Source organism: Drosophila innubila (assembly GCF_004354385.1).
Source record: "Drosophila innubila isolate TH190305 chromosome 3R unlocalized genomic scaffold, UK_Dinn_1.0 2_E_3R, whole genome shotgun sequence".
In the NCBI taxonomy this organism is placed as follows: domain Eukaryota; kingdom Metazoa; phylum Arthropoda; class Insecta; order Diptera; family Drosophilidae; genus Drosophila; species Drosophila innubila.
In genome coordinates, this window is record NW_022995380.1 from 12,449,890 (window position 1) to 12,466,511 (window position 16,622).

The 16,622-nt window shown below is 33.6% G+C and overlaps 1 protein-coding gene across 5 annotated transcripts in view; it reads left to right on the forward strand.

Moving 5' to 3' along the window:
* Nucleotides 1–16,622, forward strand: part of LOC117791867 (uncharacterized RNA-binding protein C660.15) — a 107,244-nt gene that overhangs the window by 22,429 nt on the left and 68,193 nt on the right. The window contains exon 3 of one of the 5 annotated variants that reach the window (XR_004618108.1): nucleotides 11–364. The exons of the other annotated variants lie outside the window; for them this stretch is intronic. The gene's annotated coding sequence lies outside the window, so the exon portion shown is untranslated. Of the gene's footprint in view, nucleotides 1–10; nucleotides 365–16,622 lie in introns of those variants that run through there. 5 annotated transcript variants of the gene reach the window in all.

Here is a 16,622-nt window from a genome sequence, read left to right on the forward strand (position 1 = left end):
TTCATTGCAGGTATGTACAACGTACAAACGCTGCCAATATCGATTAAGGTCACGGTGCGTATACGCAATGGCATTGAGAGCAACGCGTGATTTCTACATAGTAATCCCGTTATAAAATTTGAAAAATTGTTAAGTCAATTAACTGGATTTGACTTTAAGAATTAAAGTTCAAACTTTTAAACTACTTGATGCACTGTCGACCTCTAAGCCATAAAATCGATGACAAAATGTAAAGCTTGATTCTGGCTTAAGTTATAAATTACTCATTTAATTTTGTATAAGTCTTTGTAGGCCATTCCATTAACTTGAACATAAAGATGAAAAATAAACTACCAAGTTGAAGAAACTTTTGCGAAAGATTTCATAATTTAAAGTTTTTGTCTTTGACAAATTTTTGTTGTTATTGTTGCTTGCTCGCCCCTCTGGCAAACTAAAGTGAAAAATTTTGTTAGCGTAGGCGACAGCAACAGTTTCATGGAAAGGTAGACGATGAACGGAAGGGGAAGAACATTCAAGTCAGAAGTTGACGCTGTTCAGCTGTGGAGAGTGCTGAAAGTTATGCTATGGATTTGAATCTTTTACTCAAAAACTCACATTATTAATAATAAAATGTCGTTAGGAAATTACTTAAGACCAAAAAAGGGGTATTGCAACAACGACAACATCAACAGCTGCCCCCTGTTTATGCAATAAACTAGAAGTGGGTAGAATTTCGATGTCATTAGAATTGTGGCAAGATGTTTAAATACATACCATTGAAAGGGCGTTTTCAACGAAACCAAGGACTGAGTTATGTAAATGTTTTTCCTGCATGACCTTTTTCTTAGACCCCATGAAAATCTGATTTTAACGGCTTGGCAAACAAATCACCTACAGACAAAGCGGCTCATTAGGGCGGCACGGCTCGTCTGTCCGTCACAAAGGTTAACTACCTTCTCAAGCAGGCAAATATATGTTGTATGAATATGTCGGCTTTTTTTTTAGTGTATATATTTATAAATATAAATTAATGGTTTTTATTTAACCATTTTTTTAAGTTAAGTTGCAATTGCGCAGCTGGCAAATATTTACATATTCGACAGTCAGGACAGAACAGTTGACAGTTGATGGTCGTTGTCGTCATCAACCTCTCTTCACAAATCTAAAAAAGAAGCCGAAAAAATAAATTTAAGCCGTCTGGTAAACAATTTAAGGTGTAAACTGATGAAGTTTCAACGCTTTGTGGCGATCATTATTGTTTGATAAACTAACCGGCGACTGTCTTGAAATATCATTAAAAAGCAAAAGTCAAAGAAAAAAGCATTCATGCGCCTGCTTGGTATTTATATTTGACAAAGTCAAATGTCCATCAAAGTGTTAATAATTCATTTTGACGAGCTTGGGAAACAACTAAAATAAATAACGAATAAAAGCTTTGTATTCAGTTAGTGTGTGACTAGAAGATGCTCTGTAGTCAGCTTGAAATCGCAATCATATAGTTGAAACATAAAACTCTTAATATTATACCTATCAAAGGAATCAGTAAAATACTTATTGTAGAATTAAAGTGATATGTTTATCTGAATTTTACTATATTTTTTAAAGCTGAAAGGATAAAGTAGTATGCTTTCCGTTTAAAGTATTTGCCCCTTAGTCTAACAGCCCGATCTTCACTTAAAAAATTTACGACAAAACAGAAGAGATAATTAAGCTAATTAGCAGCATTTGTAATAGTTTTAACTCTTATAGAATCAAAGAAAACTCGCATAAAAAGAGTTTATTTATATACAGATATCAAAATTAAAGTTAATACTAAAAAGTAGTAATACTACGACTACTAGTGTTTTTACTACCATCAATTTTGCTGGTACTATCACTTAAACTTCTGCTGTTTATATGTAATTTGCTACCATAGTACTACGACTTCAATACTAGAATTACTACTACCTTTTAAATGGCATTTTAGTGGCACTTACATATTTGTTACATAATTGTACACACGAGCATGTGTGCTCATGACCAAATGAACTTTATTCTAATGCAGTTTTTGAAGTTGCCTAACAATTCCCACGCTGCATAGCTATGCTAACCACTTTGTGGCCCGAAAAAGTGTTGCTCCTAAATGTAGCAGCAACTCTTGAGCTTAGTTTCTAGCAGCTCAAGTAGCTGGCAGACAACGCCTATAAGACAAGACTTGTACAATGTACAATGTACTTGGCAGAGCGGAGCAAAAACAACACCAACAGCAATTTTTCATTGTTGTAAAGTGCTTTTGAAATGGATTTTTATTTAGATGCGGGACCGCAAGAGTTTAGCTCTGCTGTGCTAGACTGTTGAGTTTCTTGGTTTTGCTTCTATTTTTTTCTTTTCTTTAAATGTGATTGCGTTCGGTTTAGTTGATTCGAGGTCGTCTTGACGCCCCCATCATGCTACAGTTTTGTGCGCACTAAGTTCCTTTTAATGAGTTTTTCTATCTGCGTTGCAGTTGCAAAAGTTTCGCTTTCATTTGAGCTCGCGTGTGGACCGTTTGACGGTTTTCTATTTTGATATGGATTTTCCGTTGCAGCAAGGACACTCAAAATTGGTGTAACCTAGGAACCTTTGTAGCGCTGTCAAGGCAAAAACAAATTCACATAGAACACATATACAAGTGCACATACAGACACACTCAGGTAAACAGATACAGTAAATGGTTCGCTGCCATAAAGAATCAACAAAGGCATAAAAGCCAACAAATAACTATGGTATGTTGATTTAACATACTTAATGCACATAAATGTGATGCGACGTCTACATACAAATTAGAATCCTGGCAACGTGTTTGGCAGCAGAGAATTGGCTAGGAAGGGGATCCGGAAAGTGGAAGTGGGAGTGGGAGTAGGCTTAACAATAAACAAGTCATAAAATGTTTTTGCCGTGCACTCGACCTGGTTGGTAGCGGTTACTTTTTATGAGAAATGAATAACAATGTGAATAAATACTTATGTTAATATCCGAAGAGTCTATGTTGTCAAACTGTCTACAAATATTAAAACATTTTAGATATATAAGAAACTTGTATATTACCCATTCAGTTTTATGAAAGAAAGATAAATAAAGTGTAAAGTATTCAAGTTAATATTCAATAATAAAATTGCTTTCGCTTTTTTGTCCTTAAACTAAATTTAATTTTAAATTCAATATCGCTCTTTTTTTTCAAAATAGTTCCATTACAAAAATTCCCTTTGTAAGCATTTGTAAAACCTTACGAGTATATCTATAGCTCATATAAATATTCCATCAACTAAAGTTTATGTTTCTTGGAAGCCATTAAACGGAATCACGTAGCAAACTACCTGATACCGAATAATATTCAATAATAAGCAGGCTAAAATGTTTTCCTTGCCACAAAATGGTTGTGTATTGTAAAAGCATCTCAACTATTTTGAGTGAGCGCCTTAGGTGAGAACCTTTTGGAATGCTCCTTTAGGAGCATAAACAAGATTGTTGCCAGCTTTTGTGCGCATTGATTGATTTGCTGCTCCCCTAAGATGGAACGTGATTTCTTCTGTTTGTTTACAGACGACCATTCTGATTTGACAAACTTTTCAGTATCTGGGGAAAAGAAGAGCACAGTGCACTTAATGTTTTTTTGTGGCTTGTGATCGTTTAACCTTCAAACTGCTGACAGTACCAAATCTATCTACTAAATACTTATCTATGCCGATAATTCAACATAAAAGTCAAGAGTCGCTACAAAGCAAAGGGCCAGCCATAAAAGTCAGCACCAAAGCAGCCCACAAAAACGGAAGGAAACTAAAATCAACGTCAAACACAGACGAGCCCATTAATTTTTATTGCGCACGAGAATCCCCAGAACCCCGAAGAAAAAAAAATTTGAATAAAAAATTAGCAAGCATACATTTAGGCGCGGTCCGCCATAAATCCCATAAATACCAAGCGGCAACTGTTACGAATAGAGGCCCAAAAGCAGCCAAAAACTCCAAGGTAATCCTGGCCGGGTCTGTCGATTGATATAAACTCGCAACCATAGCCTGAGCTATGGCACCCTGTATAATTACGACGTAAATATATACGTACTGAGATGTATATATGTATGTATATAGATTGGTATTGCGTGCTGAATAGCGTTGCTGTCGTCGCCAGAGGGTTGCTTTTTCCACTGTTTGTTCTTTTGCTTTTTCGCTTCGAGTGCCACAATATTTTCGGGGTATAACACCATTTATGTAATGTATGCTTGCTTATAAATAATTTTACAATTGAAATAAAAGATGTTACGAACTTTTGCTTCAAGATCAATTCTGAAATAGCAGCAACTCACTTGAAAATTTCTTGAATTAACAGAGTGTATTGGATGTATTGACTTGTCGATTTACATTTGTCTCTTCGCTCTTTCCTTTTTATAGAGAGAACATATTTGAACAATATTTGATGTTTTAATATAAATTATATCAACTGTTAATAAGATAATTTTAACTTTATCAAAGGCATAGAATTGATCTATTGAACTCACCATTATGAGTATTCCCATTTTCATAAGTCTCTAATATCGTAGTTGTTTCTGTTTTTTTTTTTCAAAATTGGTTAAATTTTTAACTGTTGCTTCCATATATTGCGTATTCCATTAATTTATTGAATCATCTATTGCATAAGGATTTCCTATATTTGCTATATAATGCTTAGTCACTAGCGCGAACTGCCGCCTGCAGTGATATAACAATTTATAGTTTACTGATTTAATACATCTATGTTATAATCATTACAATTTGAAAAAGTTCTTTACAGTTTGACCTGTTTATGAAGAGTATTTCAATTTTCATATAATTAACCATTTGATTCATTTTATTATGTCATTTGTTTATTTAGGGTATTCCAGTTTTGTTATAGCATTTTATTGTTAGCCACAAAGGTTTGCCTACTTCAGGGCGCGTGTGCAGACAAACAAATAAATTTGTGAGCATTTTTGTGAGACAGGTCCAGACTTATTGGCGTCGCATTTTCTTGTTTTGTCCATATTTAGGCAACATAACATCATAAAACGGAACTTTCGATGTAGTTATTGCTGTTGGCAGACGTTGTGTTGATTCGCTAGTTTTCAGTTTTTGATTTCCAGGGTTGGTTTTTATATGTCTTTTGATTGTTGTTATGGCAAAGTTTTGCTTAAGCTGTCGCTGAGAATTTGGCTTTTCTCAGATAGTGACGTCAGCTGCGCTGTTCTGTCTGTCCCACTGTCTAATTCACTGGCTGGCTGATCAGAGACTTTAGGCCTTTGGAGGTATTTACAGCCGCAGCCGCAGCCTCAGGTATTTGCCACTTGAGCCCGGACTCTTCAGGGACAAACAAACAATGCCTAATACGAAGCATGCTGGCAACTGTCAGCTGGCTATAAGCAGATACTGTTTTCTATAAGTATATCGGGTATTATTTGGTACTTAGACTGCTTATAGGGATTTGCAAAACGTGCGTTTCATGTGTCTTTTGTTTTGTGTATTCTGCGGCACACAGTTTTGTTTCTTATTAGCCTTCTTTATAATTAAAACTTATGGCTAACGTGCGTGTGTGTTTGTGTTTGTTTGCCAGGCAATCTTATAAATATCTTTTTTGCTCTTTTGTAGAATACCTTTCGGTCCTGTACGAAGGTAAATACCTTTTTTATGTCAATTTCACCAGAGCAGCAGAGTTTACCATCAGGAGGGAACTGCCATAATGCTTATGGAGCCTGTGTCTGATGATTTTGCCATTTGCAATAAGCATTCCACTTGATTGATTCTGTTATAAAATTAAAGATAAATACAAATGGGCATATAAATTTTATTTCGAAAATTGCCCATTTGCATTTGCTAAAATATTACTCTGTGAGTTCTTTGGGTTAAAATTACATTACTAATACGCCATGTTGCCTTACCTGTTTCCGCAAGACTAAAAAGGTGCTCAGCACTGTGCGAAACGCGATGGTATTGACGCACAAGAAAAGCTTAAGAGTTATAAGTTATATATTATAAGATTAAGAATACATATTTCAACAAAAAATTTGTTATTTTTTAAATATATTATGATTTTTATATTATTAAAATTTAAATAATACAACAAATTGTAAAATTTAATTGTTTTATTTTGTACAGTGCACAATTGAGCTTTTGCCTCTTATTTGATATGCCTCACTGGTCTGCTGACTGACTTCCTGTGTGTGTGTGTCTGTGTGTCTGTGTTCCAAACGTTTCCTGTGTACATGTGCTTACACATTTTGTATACGCGTATACATATATATTTATCTATATGTATTTCAGTTTCTTTTTTCCATTTCTGTTAACTATACGTTGTGCATTTAAATTTCAATGCCTGAGGGCATTTTGCCACGAATTCTCGTTTGCATGCTCTGTTTATTGGCTCAAACTCATCTTTAAAGCCTCTCTATCACCTGAAACAGGCAATGGATGTTTTTTTTTTGTTGTGTTCGACATTGCAGTTTACCCAGGATAAATTCATATGTGTTTGTGTGTGTGTTGTTGTGGTATGTCACTTTGTTTAATATGATTTAATTTGACAGTTTGTTTGGCGGTTTGTCAGGCGTTTTTATTTATACAAATTTTGTGCATAAAAAATGTTCTTGAAATTTCTAAGTGCTGACATGTTGTCCCGCAGAGTGTAGCTAATGAAGAAAACGCATTTAATATCACAATGATAATAATACATTAACACATATTTGATTCAATTATATATTGTAAAATTATTAAAGTTACTTTATTCATTATTTTGTATCCCCACTTTGTTGCTGCAGCTATTTTATTTCGTTTTCGTGATTGCTATACACCCTTGACCGCATAAATTAATTGAATTCCTCGGTATTTATTGTGAATTGTTGGTTTTCCAAGCCCGTAAAAGGTCGACAATCAATTAGTGCAACATATTTTTATATATATTTTTTTTTACCTATTTTCTCTCTTCTAAATTTATGAGTATGTATAAAGTTGTGGGATCTCAATTTCTAATCAATATCCACTTGAAAACTCGAGCGTTGTGCGCATTTGTCAATATATCTCTTTCATTTTTGCCAGCTGATTTTTTGTTGTTGTTTTTGTTACCTACAGAAAACTTGTTTAAAATTCCAAAGCTGTTTTTGTGAGCTCCCAACACATTTCATGTTAATTGTTTTGCCTTGTCTTGTCACCGGCGTGCAAAAATTTGATTGATTTCATTAATTTTTTGAATATCAAGTTCAGCGCTCATAAATAACACATTTTTTATATATTTGTTTTACTTTAAATTAGCTGACAATTTAAATTTAAAATAAAATTATAAAACAATAAAAAGTCCATTCGGGTACTATCTACTAATTGAGAACTCTGCATTTGTTAGCTATGTTATGATTTTTAACTTCGTTAAATTATTTAACGGATATGCGAGGGAAATTAAAAAAGGGCCAACATTAACAATTTTATAACGATAATGTTTTAAATTTTCAATTTCTTGCAATTGATACGGATCGAGATGTCTAAAATAAGGTACACATAAAATCGTTTATCAAAAAAATCTATAAACAATTTTAAAATAAGTTCTTTTGCATGAGACCAGAACGTTATATAAAACCTCTAGCTATCGTGTAATATTTTGGTAAATACTTCATTTGTGTGATTAATGGATACAAGAAATCATCCTGCTGTCTTTGAAACTCGACACGACTTGAGTTGACAATTTGATGTTGTGTTTGGCTGATTGGCAGCCGCCAAAGTGAATGCCGCAAAATGACTTGAATACAATAATGTTCAATAGCTGCAGTCAATGCTGCTGGCTTTGGCTCTGGCACTTTGGCATTTTGGCTGCGATTGGATAAAAAATGTGCATACATTTTTCAGCCATCTCTGCTAATCGTTTTGGCCATTTTTCATGCAGCTGGCAGTTAAATTGGCTTAAACGCAGGCGTTGCCTGCTGGCAAAATGCAACCAGCAATTTATGTATTTAATTCGCTGTGCATAATCCCAATGCTTCTAAGCCGCTTTTTGATTGTCGCCTGACTGTTTGTCTATCATCCACACTCTCTCTGTCTATCTGTCAGGTTGTTGGAGAAGATGCCGCTTGGAATTTCACACCATGATTTTTGAATAAACTACCTCGCCTCAACCTACTCCACGTTGGCTGCACATTTCGTTGCAATTGTAATTCGAGTGGAACTTTGTTGCTCTAGACAAAAGCATCTTCAAGTTTTTGAGATTTTTTCCAGCTTCTTGTGGCTTACATTTTTACCTGCATTGTTTCTACTTTTTCATCTGTTTTTTCTTCTTTATTTTCATTTGGAAATTTTAGCGTGAAATCTAAGGCATGCATTAAATTTCACTTTTTTTTTCGCAGTTATCACAAATTTACATGGAAACAGCTTCAGCTCAAATATTCCATTGTCTTTTTTTTAGTGAGGGATGCCGTGATTCTGTTAAATCATGAGTTTCGTATTTCATTTGCTGCTGATTTGTTGCATGAAAGATGCCACGTGAGAGATATCTTGCGAGGAACAATTCAATCGAAAATTTAGTATATGATAAGATTAGCTATACTTATTTACTTTCTATTGCATTTACTATTGTATTTGTTATCTCAGTTAATATCATAATAAGGTTAATTTATTCAATGTCTAATTAAGGTCTCAAGTAACTTACATAAAGATATGTTTTACGTAAACTAATATTGGATTGTACAATTAATTTCACAAGTTAATTACTGATAATACTTACTTTTTGCTGGTCAAGAGATGGCGAATATATTTAAAAGCGTCGTATTGGTCTATGATAATTATCAAGAGTATAATCAATTGAGTTACACCTTTTGTCACCCATTTTATCGCTAAATGTGACCAGAAAGAGATTTCCCTAAATATTAAGACAATTAGACATTCACCGCACGCTCATACTAATCAAACGAACATGTTACCAACTGCACACACAATAACTGGGCATAGAGTGAAACGGCCAAAACAGACAGGTAACAATCGTCAGTACCATAAATACTGGTGATTTTTGATTGAAGCGGTGCGATAAATAAGCCAAAATGTGACACGCGCCCACGTAATTAGAACATTACCAACATTTAGCCCAAATAGCAACTATAAATTATGCCCGCTACTTTTGGGCATGTTTTAAAAAGGTTTACGTTCTCATTGTTGTTGTTGTGCTGCAATTTGACAACAATTTTGACAGGTCTCGATGTGAGCTGCGTACTGTAAGGCGGAACCGGACAAATATCATTGCTTATTTGGAATTCAATTACGCATTAAAATAATTTTTATTTATTGTTTACACTTCAATATTTGAAGTTTTCATAATCCCCATTGAAGCTTGTGTACGGCTTTTGAGAGTGGGCAGTACTATCTTTATAGGTGAGATTATATTTACATTTACCTTGAGTTTGAGTGACTATAGTAGACACTTTGACTATTATTTGATATGTTCAAGAGTGTGAATATCATATCTGAGATAAGAATAGTATCTGAAAGTTATGCTTACAAGGTCTGAAGACCTTTTACTTTCATGCAATTGAACTTTGAATACATTTATACAGCACAGCACTTAAGCCTCGACCTTCAGTTTACATATTTAAACTTATTAGAAACTTATCGATAACAAATTTTAAACAATTCAAAATATTAGGAACAAGTAAAGTTGTTCGACGTTAAACTTAGCTGTAAGCATTTCTTTCTTACTTTGTAAAGAAACGGAATTCTCTAATCACTCAACTCGACATTGAATGAAAACCATATCGTTTGCAGAAATGTAATCCGATTTAAGCCACATGATTGACTTTGATATTTTAATTGAAATGCGGTAATTTTAGAAAACCATTAAATGGATAAAATATTTTTGCAATTTGGACAAGCTATCAAAATGGCAATTAGCAGCTGATTCGTGTTTCAATTGACAGTGAAATTGTGAAACAAATACTTACTTGTTTTTGTAGTGTTCAATTTACATTACAATTTTATTGGCTGCGATTGGTTTTCAACCAGTAGCTAATTACGTTGATTGCTTAATCATATTTAAAATTTGTTTTAAATTAAAAATCCGTTCGAATTCCACTAAATTGTATATTTTATGCATTATTATTTATAATGACAACTTATTTATAGCTTGGCTCCCAAAGAACTAAGATTTACATTGAAATATACAGAAAAATTAATTATATAATAAAAATCGAGATAAATTGGCTGTGCTCGTGTTGCAAACATTAATATGTTTATTTTAAAATATGTATAAATTTATGCCACTTTGTTATTGTCATTTTTGAAGAGCTTTTAGCACTATAAATTTTACATCATTTAATATAATTAGTCGTCTAATGACTGGCAACACTTTCAAATCAAAACTAGTCTCAATAAAATTTGTGCATCACCTTAAGCTGTTCAAAAGATATTTCAAAGCTGTTCGCCAACTCACTTAAAAAATACTAACCCAGTTTTTTTTTATTTTTTTAACATCCAGTTTTAACGGCGACTTAATTGAAACTGAGTGGTTATTTAAATAAAAAAATACACTAATGTTCACGCCCACAATGTCACTTATTTACGCCCAGCTGTTGATAATTGTTGATGTGTTTAGGAAGCTAAATCACACACACACACACGGTCACACATAAAGAGAGACAAACACATACACACATGCAGGCACAAAAACCCATACTCATACCAACTAGCCCATAAATATTGACATTGAGTTATGGGGGCAAAATGCGCAGTCGTTTAGTTTACTCGAATATATCGCATCTACAGTGAATTGTCGCAATAACGAACAAAGATCTCAGGCGAATAGCTTCTATTAAGGGACCAGAAATTTGCACTATAATTATGAATTTGCCCTAGATTAAAACTTTTTTAAGATTTAATAAACAATAACATCTTTGATTTAAATTTATCTTACCATCTTCGACTTTTAGTATATTGAAATGAATATAAACGAACTAAAATTTGCTAATAATAAGCAAAAATTAAAATTTAATCATACATACTTATTTATAACTCGAATCCATGGTCACGGGCTTAATTAATCTATTCATCTTTCTATTACGAGCATCTGTTTTAGTAAGTGCTTTCTGTACTCACATACTTACATTTTCTAATAGTATAGAGTCGCATGGTATTTTATAAATGACAAAATTTGCGCAGAATGTGTAATTAATGGGCCGCTCCAGTAATTGACATTTTAATTGAAAATACCACACGTAAAATTATCCTTAAATTATTAATGTACAATTAGGATAGCTACCTTACACATTTGTCACTCTCATCCTTAACTGCTGTAGTGTAAAACAGGTAGCTAAATATGTATACCTAAATATGTATCAGCATGCTTTAGTTAACTAAATTTAAATGATCGTAAAATATATTGTGCAAGGGCGATGGAAGGAAACAATAAAAAAAAAGTAATAAAACTAATCAGATTTTGTGTGTTTTCTTTAATTTGTTAAGAAAAATAGCTCCTTATAATATCTTTGCACAAACATAACTGTTTCACTATGATATAACAGATAATTTGCCACAATTAATGGAATTATTTTAAATTTTAGTATCAAAAAATCCATTTGAAATGAGTTCTTAATTAACGTATTAGATAAATTCTTGTTTTCTAATTTCAGGTAAGAATTCAAACCTGGCATGATCATAAAACCAAACAAGTAAGCTTAATACAGAGAGTGTCCGATTGTGGGCTACACTGTAATTTAATAGTTTTAAATTAATCATTGTATATGTTTTATTTTGTGGTATTATTTGAATAGTATGAAAGACACAGATTATTCTCAAGTTTATGATGTTTTCTGAGGCTATTGCGCTCTAATAAAATCCACAATAAATTAAAAAAACCTTAATAGCTTGCTATCAAGGCTCTGATCTGAAACATAAAGTCAATTCATCAGGTTTTGCTGCCATTAGCAGAAAGTATAAAAACGCGAATTATAGTGTATGCAGCTCGGAAAGTAAAAGTGTCAAATTGAAATCCAATAAACCCAAAACGCAAAACATTTCGATTCCCGTCGTTTTCTCTGCGTCACAAGGTTAGCCGGTTCATATGGGTAGATGATATGAGCACTACTTGTGACTTTTATGGCCCAATATGGCTAACAGATTCAAAGATTCATGCATATTTATAAGTCTACAAAGTAGTTGTTGTTACTTATTTTATAGCTATTTTTGACTTCTTTTAAAACAATTCAATATTTGTGCCATACGCGAAATCTGGGAGTAAAATTCGGAGGCAGTTGACATCGCGATCTTTCAATAAGATTAAAGAGATTCACTCAATCAAAGCTCAAATAAAGCCGCCACATGCGTAGGTTGATTTGTCTGGGTTAAGCTTATTTATTTAATTATTTTTTAATAGATTTGGGTTTTAATTTTCTGAAGGTTACATTGCCACTTCATAAAAAAAATAGTTTAATTTTCAAATCCGAAATTGGGACCACTCTTTAAATCGATTTGTCAATTTGGAAGAGCCGCTTAAATGAGTATGCTATGAATTTGTTAAACTCTTTTTAATTAATTTGCTGCCGCTCAAAGTAAATAAATGAAAATACAAAGTCATTTATCAAATTCCACTCGAAACTTTAACCTCATTCCACTCCTCAAAAGTAGCCCGCTTGACAGCTGAATAAGAGAAAAGACGGTGGTCTGTATTCTTCCCCCTGTTTTTTTATGTTTCTGACAACTGCAGCTGCCCTGCACTTGAAAGTGTTGAGGAAAAATATAAGAATATTTTTATAAAATTAATTGCATTGAACTGAAAACTCAATCACACTTCATATACTTATATACAAGCCATACTCATTAATTAATATTTTTCCACATTAATTGGAACGCTTTGGGTCTGCGTTCGTTTCCCGGAAGACAATTTGTGAGCCACAATTTGATTCATCGTGAGATCACATGCCGTAAACAGAGCCACAACTAATCATCAGCATCATCATTATCATCAGCATGATGAACATTTTTGAATGAGTTTCTTGTGGGCTTCTTTGCACTTTTCCTTTCGATTTACAATTCGTTGCGTTTCTCATATTCTCTCCCTTTCTCTTAATTTTTTTCTATCGCTGAATGCTCGCTATTGTATTGGATGCGCTTTCGATTCAATTCAATTCAATTGGTTTACTGCTTCCCCTTGGGCGGTCTTCAAAGTTCCATTGCATGCTGAGAGATGCTTTAATTATTCATTTCTTTTGCATTTTTGAAATATTTCGTTGTTTGTATGTTACTATGACATTGTATATATATATACATACTTTCTGTGAGAATGCGGAAGCATTCTGAAATTTAATCGACCGCAAAGATATTAAGGCAGTGAAGACTCTTTGATATCTTTCGTATTTGCATGAGTACTTAAGTGTACATTATATAATACTATGCTCAACATTCTGATATGTTACTATAGAATTTATTTGTGATTACTTAATTAGTTGTTAAAACATTTGATCTTCAAATATATTTTCGATTTCGACAAAAAAAAAAAATTTATAAATTTGGAAATTCAGATTGCATTAAGACTGGAAAGGCTCAAAGTTTTGATGGAGAAAGTCAGCTTAAAAATAAATTTGTTCTACTTGTATAGTAACCAGATGAATTTACAGTACTTTTATCCGAATTCGCGCTAAGAGTTTGAAAGTCTGTGAAAAGTTTTCTTATTATTAAGTACTCAGAAATTTTGACTCCCACGCTTTTCACATTTTCCATGCCGGCGAATAAAGCAATCCAGCTAGCTAAGTTGCACTGTTCATATACAGTTTAAAGATTGATACAATTGCATGAACTATGACTTTCGCATTTAATTTATGCTCATAGCAATATGAATGCACTTACAAGTTGCTCTCCTGTAACCGACTCCTTCAAACGACTATGTGCGTGTGTTCATAGCGATTGCTTTGAGTTTGAATATCTGTAACTGTTTGTAATCCGCTTAATTGCTTAAATGAAGAAATAGGATTACAGCTCCAATTTATGTGAAACCATGGCTAACGGTGTTTATCTGTTTGTGTGTAAATGTTTACAAGTATGTATGCATGTGCAGTTGAGCGCATTGTGGAACAAAATTTTAGTTTAAAATTCTGTATGAGCTTTTTAAATCCAGTGTATGGCTTTCGAGTGGACTCCTTGTTCAAGGACTTAACTCAAAAGAAATGTGTTATAATATTAAAAGGTTCAGGTTTTAAGACGCATTTAAAGGGCTTTTACTGAATACTTTTGCTTTTGAAATTGATGCGCAAAAATCAAAAATACCCAAGCTATTTCCAATAACTGAAGGAAATCTGCATTACAATGTAGCCGGTTTAAATAACACGTCTGCTCGCTTTGCTTCTTAATTATATCATACTCTTTGTTATATCTGGCAACGCTTAGCAACAAAAATAAAAAAACCATTTAATTAAAATAACATTGGTACTAAGTTAAAAAATCAATCAATAATACAATGCGTTTTTAACTTGATAACTAAAATAATAGACTGACAGAACTTATCTTTTCATTAGAGTATACAAAAATAAACCTTCTGAAAATAGATTTTACTTTCGGAACTATTCACAGCCTAAAGTCTTAAGTGTGTTCGCGTTGACATTTGACAGGTTTTGGACAACAATGAACTAATTTAAGCATCGCAATGTCATACATCAACAAGAAATGTTTTTTTTGTTGTTGTTCATGTTATTGCTCTTTTCTTTCCCCATTTCCTAAATTTTTAATTTATATTTTAAGATGCATGTACGCAAAACGATATTGAAAAACGAAGAAACATTAGTACACATAACGCTTCCGGCAAAACTTGAGGAAAAAAGCCAAAAACAAATAGTAAAATTGAAAATAATCAAAAAACTAAAATTGAACGCAGGAGGAGAGAACCATCATCATTGCCCTCATATATTCCACAGCTGCTGCCCGCAATCAATTTTCATGGTTAACCCACAAGTGGACGCAGTGGGATTTTCAGAGAGCGGCGGGATCTTTTGGCTAATGACATGAGAATAAATCTCAGAGGAAAGTACGCGTAAAAATATGTATTTTTTTGTATTAAAATATGTCGCCAACGCAAGTAAATATGAAAAACACGCACAAATTTTAATTTGTTGCCAACATTTTGTTTAATACAAATTAAAGATGCGGTCAACAATTCACATAGATCACGAAAGTGTTCATAAATCTCTTTTTAAAAATCTCATAAAGTCCAAAGCAAACAATTTTTCAGGTTGCGTGCAGCCTTGGCCCCTTATCCATTGAGGCGTTGTGGGTATTCCCCTCTCCTTACCACTCCACCTCCTCTTGTAGATTGCCAGCCCAAAGAAATGGAAACGGTAGTGGTGGAATAGAGGGCAGGGGGCATAAAGCCAGTGAAGCACACTGCCAAATGCAGTTAGTGGCTGCCGCAAACATATGCCATAAAAATAAAAGTGAACTGCAATTGGCGCCAAACGTGTTGCAGGCTTCAGTTGCTCAGCTTTTCACAGTTTTTGGTGCAGCCTGAGGCTAGTGGCAAACATTGCTGCCACTGCCACTGCCACGTCACTCACTGGGGAAGCATTTGTCATCAGATGGGGGCCACAGCAGCGGCGCTTAAAAAATGCACGCATAACTTGGCTTTTAACTGAGCTGCAAAAAACTCTAAAATAGTTTTATGTGTTTAGATTGTATTTTTTTTTCCATCTCATATATTTTTTATCCTTCTATGCTGCAATGTCAGCGCTGAGAATTTTTCAGCTTCGCTGGTGCAGGAGCAATAAAACGCATTGCTAGCATACTCAATGTGGCAACTTCATCATCAGCTGCTTACATGCAACATGAGTTATAGCTACCATATTCCCCTTAAGCATAATTATGATTTTTAGTTGAGCTTCAATAGATTGAGTCTTTAGAGTATGCAAATTATGCTCTATGAGAAGTAATGTAAAAATAAAAGCCGCAAAGATTTGGAGGTTGGTATAACTAAGCACGTTTAGAGTATCTTCCAGTCGAGTACTATTAATGTAAACCCATTTCCCAATTCTACTGTCCCATGAGGATGCATCTGTGGCGTGGTTTTTTAAGTTTTAAATATCAAAATAATGCAAACCGAGGATTTTTATCCAACTTTCCTTTTTTTCGTTTAATTAAAAACTAGAAAAAGAGTCTCTTTCTTGTCTTTTACTAAATATTTAAGTAGTATAGTATTTAGTTTTAAACAGGGAGAACAATTTAGTTCCTAAGATATAATTAAAGTTGATGTATTCGTATATTCAAACGTAATTCCTGATGTGTTGTATTGAATTATCTTGGACAAGTTTGTGGTTCATCTGGTCAATGAATTTGCAAGTTTGATATTTACATTGTTTTACTCTTTGATGCAAACGCAGAGACAAACAATTGGCTAATTAGACTTTGTCTGTCTACGTTTCCTTATCAAATTTACTGGAAATTAATCACAGGGCTTACCACAGTTCAACATTGCCCTCAAAGCCCAGTACATCGGATGCCAATTTGAATAAAAAAAATAACCCATCTTGTGCCTGACATTTATTTACGTAATGTTTCAATCAAGTTGCTTCTGGTGCGGCTCGTTTATAAATACCGACACTATATAAAAGCGTACATGTCAAATCTTAACAGCAACGCGCTAAGAAGTTGCCTACGACGACAACAAAAACAACGCCGAAT